Here is an 8,018-nt window from a genome sequence, read left to right as displayed (position 1 = left end):
CACTTTGTTGCCTTTTCACTTTGTTGTTTCCTTTGATGTGCAGAATTTTTTAGTTTTGAGGTAGTCCCATTTGTCTATTTTTTGTTAGCTGTGCTTTTGGTGTCACATGCAAGAAATCATTGCCAAATCTAATGTTTGGAAAATCTGTTTTTCCCCATGTTTTCTCCTAGTCATTTTACAGTTGTAACTCTTACATTTAGGTCTCTAACTCATTCTGAGTTAGTTTTTGTATTTAGTGTAAGGTAAATGTTCCAGCATCATTTGTTTGCATGAGATTCTCCTTTTCCCATGTGTAGTCTTGGCACTCTTATCAAAAATTATTTGGCCATATAAGCAAGTGTTTATTTTTGGACTTTCTATTCTCCGCCATTGGTTTATACATCTGTCATTATGTCAGTACTGTACTGTCTTAATTTTTCCTGCTTTGTAGTATGTTTTAAAATGAAGATGTCCGAAGTCTCCAACTTTGTTCTTCTTCTTCAAGGTTGTTTCTGCTATTCAGGGTCCCTTGAGATCCCCTATGAATTTTAGGATGGTTTTTCCTATTTCTGTGAAACATACCTTTGAGATTTTGACAAAGACTGCATTGAGTCTGTACATTGTTTTGGGCAGTATGATCATTTTAACAAGAGGACATCTTCCAAGTCACAAGCACAGGTTATCCAGTTTGGTGTATTCCATTTATTTGTATCTTTTTAAAAATTTCTTTCAGCAATATCTTGTTCTTTTTCATGTACAGGTCTTTCACATCCTTAGTTGAGTTTATTCCTAAGTGCTTTATCCTTTTGGATGCATTAGTAAATAAAATTGATTTTTGGATCCTGTAACTTTACTAAAATTGTTAGTTGTAATAGCTGTGTGTGTGTGTGTGTGTGTGTGTGTAATCTTCAGGGTTTTCAAGAAATAAGATTGTGTCATCTGCTAAGAGATTACTTTTCTTTTCTAATTTGAATGACTTTTACATCTTTTTCTTCTCTAATTGTTCTGGCTAGAACTTCTAGTACTATGTTGAATAGTAGTGGTGAGAATGTTCATCCTTATCTTGCTCCTAAACTTAGATAAAAACCTCTCAGTCTTTTACCACTGAGTACAACGTTACCTATGGGCTTTTCATATATGGCTTTTATTGTGTTGAGGTAGTTCCTTTCTGTTCCTAGTTTGCTGAATGTTTTTATCATAAAAGGGTGCTGAATTTTATCAAATGCTTTTCTGCATCTTTTGAGATGATCCTGTGGTTTTGGTTTATTTTTGTTAATATGGTATAATCCACTGAGTATTTTCATATATATAACCATCATTCATTCCAGATATAAATCCCGCCTGTCATGGTGCTTAATCCCTACATATGTTATTGAATTTAGTTTCCTAGTATTTTGTTTAGGGTTTTTGAATCAGTGTTCATCAGGGATATTGGTCTGTAGTTTTTTCTTACGATGTCTTTGTCTGTTTTTGGTATAAGGGTGATGTTAGCCTCATAGACTGAGTTTGGGAGCATTCTATCCTCTTCAATTATTGGAAGAGTTTGAGAAGGATTGGCATTAGTTCCTATCTAAATGTTTTGTAGAATTCTTCAGTGAAACCATCTGGCCCTGGACTTTACTTTGATGGGAGGTTTTTGATTATTCATTCCCCTTACAAGTTATAGGTCTATTCAGATTTTATTTGTCTTGATTCAGTCTTCAAAGGTTGTTTCTAGGAACTTATCCATTTCTTCCAGGTTGTCCAGTTTGTTGGGTAGTTACCAGTTGTAATGTCTCTTTGTTTTTCTATTCTTTATTTCATCCATCTCTGCTGTAATCTTTACTCTTTTTTTCTGCTGCTAATTCTGCATTTAGTTTGTTCTTTTTCTAGTCCCTTGAGGTGTATGTTAGAGTGTTGACTTGAGAGCTTTGAGAACTTACCATTATGACCTTCCCTTTTAGTACTGATTTTGCTATATCTCAAAAGTTTTCGTATGTTGTTTTCATTTTCACTTATCTTCACATGTTTTCTACATTTCTTTGTGATTTATTTTTGCCTCTTTTTTAATTTAAAAATACATTGTTTATGTTCAACATATTTATAGATTTTCCTATTTTCCTTCTGCTAGTAATTTCTAGTTTGATTCCATTGTGGTCAGAGAAAGCATTTCATATGATTTAAACCTTAAAACATTTTTATTTTCTTTTATTTATTTTTTGAGAGAGAGAGAGAGAGAGAGAGAGAGAGAGCGGGGGAGGGGTAGAGAGTGACAGAGACACAGAATCCAAAGCAGGCTCTAGGCTCTGGGTTGTCAGCACAGAGCCTGACGCAGGGCTCAAACCCAAGAACTTCGAGGTCATGACCTGAGCCAAAGTCAAACACTTAAACAACTGAGCCACCCAGGCACCCCTATACCATATTTTATTTATTTATTACTTTATTTAATGTTACCTTAGTTAGAATTTCACTATATTGTCAAGTAGTGATAATGATGAAAATCTTCCTTTTCTTGTTTAGTGGGGATGCTTCTAGAATTTCAGCATATTCTTATTTTTTCCATTTTGGTGTCTTCCTTGACTCATTAGTTATCAAGAGTATGCTGTTTAATGTCCACACATTCGTGAATTTTCCACTAAAGTTGTTATCAGCTTAAAGAAGACTGTATATAAGATGCTTTATGCAAGTCTCATGGTAATTACAAAGCAAAAACCCACAGTAGATTCACAAAAGATTAAAAGAACAGAATCAAAGCATACCACTATGGAAAATAGTCAATACCGGTGGTACTGGAGTTGTCTCTAATCTAAGGCTAAAGATTCCTCATTACCAATGCCTTCTGTATACTCTACCTGATGCCTGTGAATCATAAGGATTTCCACAGTTGCTGATAAAAATGGGCATTTTTACTCACCCTGTATGAACACAGTGCACTCTTACCTGCAAGTGTAGGTCACTGTCAACTCAAATCCTTTTGGGTAGTTCTTTACTCTGCCCTGAGGACTTTCCTCACACATATGCTGATCAGGACTCAGCTGAATTCATGAAGGGGATCCCATGCAGATCTCTCCAGTTCTGTGCAGCTCTCTCCTGTCCTTTTGCCTGGTGGACTGTACCTCCTTTGGTTTGCCTAGAGTCTTAGCTCCACCTCCTCAATTTAGGGAGTTTGCCAGCCTTGCCTGGATTCCCCTTCTATGCTCCATGGCCTGGAAATTCTGGGGTGGGAAACTGGGGCATTCATGAAGTTCACCTCTTTTTACCGCCATCCTTCAGGTATCACTGTCCTTCACTGCCTGATGTCCAGTATTTTGAAAATCAGTATGTCATATATTTTGTCTGTTTTTGGTCGTTTGAAGAGGGAAGATAAATCCATTATGACTAGAACAACCAATGCCAATAAATTTACTCTTAAGTGTAAATGAAAAAATAAAAAATCTACATATGCCTAAACCAGTTATGAAAACAGGAACAAAGAGAGAACACTTACCCTTTAAGACAACAATTCTCTAAGTATTATCCCCAAACCATAAACAGCAAGCAAATAGAAATAGAAATTCTTGGGCACAGAGTTACTTAATCAAAAGCCTGGTGGATGAGACCCAACAAGTCCTCCTGGTGAGAATCACTGCTTTAAGATATTAGGATATATAAACTTTTAGTTATAAAAGTAACATAGTATATAAAAGCAAATACAGAAAAATGTTAATGGAAGAACTGATGTTTAGGTGTTTATTATAAAACGTCCAAATTTGCTGGAAAAAAATGATACAAACATAGGAACATAAAAATAGACCAAAGAACACTACAGAAAGCTCAAGCATGTTTGCATAGGTACTTGTTATAATCAACATTGCATCACAGATCAATAGAAAAAAGTAGACATGTTTGACCTTGCAGTGAAAACATGGAGTTTGATCCCAACTTTGCATCACATACAATGGTGGGCTCTAGATGGATTAAAACCGAAATAAATATACCTAATACATTGGATACAAATATACCTACTAAACCTAAGTAAATATATCCAGCTAATAGGAGTGAATGTGGAAAATAATTTTTTGACTCAGGAATGGGGAAGACTTAAGAACAATGAAGCATACATGATAGATTTATCTTCATTTATGTTAAAAAATTTTTTTAAACAAAGGATATCATAAACAAAAGTAAACAGATTGTGCTCTGGGAAAATGACTAAAACGACAGAAGAGTAGTATCTCTGGACAAGAAACTTGTACAAATCAGTCTTGAAAAATCAGAAAAATAGGGGATGGGAATAGGAAATTACACAATAGTAAACCTTACGGGCTAACAAGTGTATGTACTTGTCAGACACTAGTAATCAAAGGAATGGAAAGTAAACTAATGTCAAGATACGTTATTCATTAAACAAGCAAAACTTGAAGTCACATAAAACTGTTTGCAAATACGTGGAGAATGAGATCCATGTCTACCTAGTAAGAGTGTAAACTGGTGCAGACCTCCTGGGAAGTACTTCAGTAGTACTTTGTGAAATTAATAGTATCTTTGACCTAGCAATTGTACTCCTAGGCATGAAATTTTCACACAGGTTCAAAAAATAACATGAATGAGGGTACTCACCACTGTGGTGTTTATGAAAGCAGGGAGTGAAGTAGAATAATCATAGGTATTCATCACTAGAAAAACTGCTGAGTCAAATGCAGTCAATTCACGCCTTTATATATACATGTATATACATTCGTGTAAAAAAATATATTCTTGTAAAAAAAAATCTATACAGCCTATTGCATTTATTAAATAAGATACCAACACTATTTTTATAATCATTATTCACCCTATAAATTCCAACTTAGACTTTAGTATAAGAATTTAAAATTAACTAATTAATTAACCAAAGTTAACCAATTAATGGAGAGTTTCTTTTTTTTTTCCAAAGTACTCTAAACCCAACGTGAGGCTCACCCAACTGAGCCAGCCAGGCACCCCATGCATAATTTCTTTTGGAAAAAGTATAATCCTCACTTGTAGACATCATCTACTACTTTATATTCACTTTTGTTTTTTTACATCCTCATTCGTATTTATGATCAGCACTAATTTTTTTAACTTTTAATTAATTTTTTTACCATTTACTTTATTTTTTAATTTACATCCAAATTAGTTAGCATATAGTGGAACAATGATTTCAGGAGTATATTTCTTAATGCCCCTTGCCCATATAGGCCATCCCCCTCCCACAGCCCCTCCAATAACCCTGCTTGTTCTCCATATTTAAGAGTCTCTTATGTTTTGTCCCTCTCCCTGTTTTTTATTTTTGCTTCCCTTCCCTTAGGTTCATCTGTTTTGTATCGTAAAATCCTCACATGAGTTAAGTCATATGATATTTGTCTTTCTCAATTTCACTTAGCATAATGCCCTCTAGTTCCATCCACGTAGTTGTGAATGGCAAGATTTCTTTCTTTTTGATTGTTGAGTAATACTCCATTATATATATATATACATCATATATTTTTTAATTTTTTTAAATTTACATCCAAATTAGTTAGCATATAGTTCAACAATGATTTCAGGAGTAGATTCCTTAATGCCCCTTACCCATTTAGCCCATCCCCCCTCCCACAACCCCTCCAATAACCCTGCTTGTTCTCCATATTTAAGAGTCTCTTATGTTTTGTCCCCCTCCCTGTTTTTATATTATTTTTGTTTCCCTTCCCTTATGTTCATCTGTTTTGTCTCTGAAAGTCTTCATATGAGTGAAGTCATGATATTTGTCTTTCTCTGACTAATTTCGCTTAGCATAATACCCTCCAGTTCCATCCACGTAGTTGCAAATGGCAAGATTTCCTTCTTTTTGATTGCTGAGTAATACTCCATTGTGTGTGTGTGTGTGTGTGTGTGTGTGTGTGTGTGTATACCACTTCTTCTTTATCCATTCATCCATCGATGGACATTTGGGCTCTTTCCATACTTTGGCTATTGTTGATAGTGCTGGTATAAATATTGAGGTGCTTATGTCCTTTTGAAACAGCACACCTGTATCCTGTGGATAAATGCCTAGTAGTGCAATTGCTGGGTCGTAGGGTAGTTCTATTTTTAGCTTTTTGAGAAACCTCCATACTGTTTTCCAGAGTGGCTGCACCAGCTTGCATTCCCACCAACAGTGCAAAAGAGATCCTCTTTCTTTGCATCCTCGTCAACATCTGTTGTTGCCTGAGTTGTTAATGTTAGCCATTCTGACAGGTGCAAGGTGGTATCTCATTGTAGTTTTGATTTGTATTTCCCTGATGATGAGTGATGTGGAGCATTTTTTCATATGTCAGTTGGCCATCTGGATGTCTTCTTTGGAGAAGTATTTATTCATGTCTTTTGCCCATTTCTTCAATGGATTATTTGTTTTTTGGGTGTTGAGTTTGGTAAGTTCTCTATAGATTCTGGATACTAACTCTTTATCTGATATGTCATTTGCAAGTATCTTTTCCCATTCCGCTGGTTGCCTTTTAGTTTTGCTGATTGTTTCCTTTGCTGTGCAGAAGCTTTTTATTTTGATGAGGTCCCAATAGTTCATTTTTGCTTTTGTTTCCCTTGCCTTTGGAGATGTGTTGAGTGAAAAATTGCTGCGGCCAAGATCAAAGAGGTTTTTGCCTGCTTTCTCAAGGATTTTGATGGCTTCCTTACTTTAGGTCTTTCATCCATTTTGAGTTTACTATTGTGTATGGTGTAAGAAAGCGGTCCAGGTTCACTTTTCTGTATGTCACTGTCCAGTTTTCCCAACACCATTTGCTGAAAAGACTGTCTTTATTCCACTGGATATTCTTTCCTGCTTTGTTGAAGATTAGTTGGCCATACGTTTGTGGGTCCATTTCTGGGTTCTCTATTCTGTTCCATTGATCTGAGTGTCTGTTTTTGTGCCAGTACCATACTGTCTTGATGATTACAACTTTGTAATACAGCTTGAAGTCCATGATCAGCACTAATTACACTACTTTAGCTCCACTACATCTGGTTTTGGTCATTATTTCTTGGACCTCAAATCTACTTTTGAGATTTCTCATGTTGTTCAAATATATTCCTTGGTACATGTTTTGGAGAGGCTCTGTGGAAGGTTAATTTTGACACCATGATCTGAAAAATGTCCTTATTTTGCCCTCTGACTTGAACAACTTTACATATTCTTGCATCCAAAGTGGGTGATTAAAGTTCTGATTTTGTTCACTTTGCAAGTTACTGCCTTCACATTGTGGTACGTAAGATGTTTCTTCTGGAACTTTTAAAAATGTTCCACATACCTGATCTGAAACTTCATATAGACATATCTGAAGTGTGTGCATGTTTATAGTTTTTGATTGGCCATGAATAGACCCATTTTGTCTGAGGACCCATGCTATGCTTCAGGTTTAGGACATTTTCTTGAGATGGTGTTTTTTTCTTGTGTATCCATACCCTTCTTTCTCCCTTTGAACTATTAGAATCATGTTGGAACACAAAACTTCTTTCACATCTCATTTCACACTATTTTGTGGTTAATTTGCATTACATTCCATAGAATCCAATTCCTAAGAACTTGGGAGATTTGCTCTTTAGGGGTATCCTTCTTAATCCTCAGCACAACTACTGAATTTGTGACAAATTCTACTTTGTATTATGAAGATACTTAAATGCTTCCCTAAGAGTTGATCTTGCAAATTCAATATACTCATTTATCCGGGAGAAGACACTATTTTAAAATTCTGGTTTCTTGGGGCACCTGAGTGGCTCAGTCAGTCAAGTCCAACTCTTGATTTCAGCTCAGGTCTTATCTCACGGTTCACGGATTTGAGCCCCACGTCAGGCTCTGCGATGGCAGCGTGGCACCTGCTTGGGATTCTCTCTCCCTCTCTCTGCCCCTCCCAGGCTTGTGCTGTGTCTGTCTCTTTCAAAATAATTTTTTTTTAATTTCTTTAAATATTGGTACTTATCTTTGGGGACTCTCTTCATGGTGTTGCCCTTCTTTAAATGTTCAGTAAATGTTGTTCTCATCTTAGTATAAACTTGTCTGAGAATGTTATTGGCTTACTGCAAACTATTTGCCCCAACGATAGGCA

Source organism: Panthera uncia, assembly GCF_023721935.1.
Source record: "Panthera uncia isolate 11264 chromosome A1 unlocalized genomic scaffold, Puncia_PCG_1.0 HiC_scaffold_17, whole genome shotgun sequence".
Taxonomy (NCBI): domain Eukaryota; kingdom Metazoa; phylum Chordata; class Mammalia; order Carnivora; family Felidae; genus Panthera; species Panthera uncia.
This window is presented reverse-complemented; position numbering follows the sequence as displayed.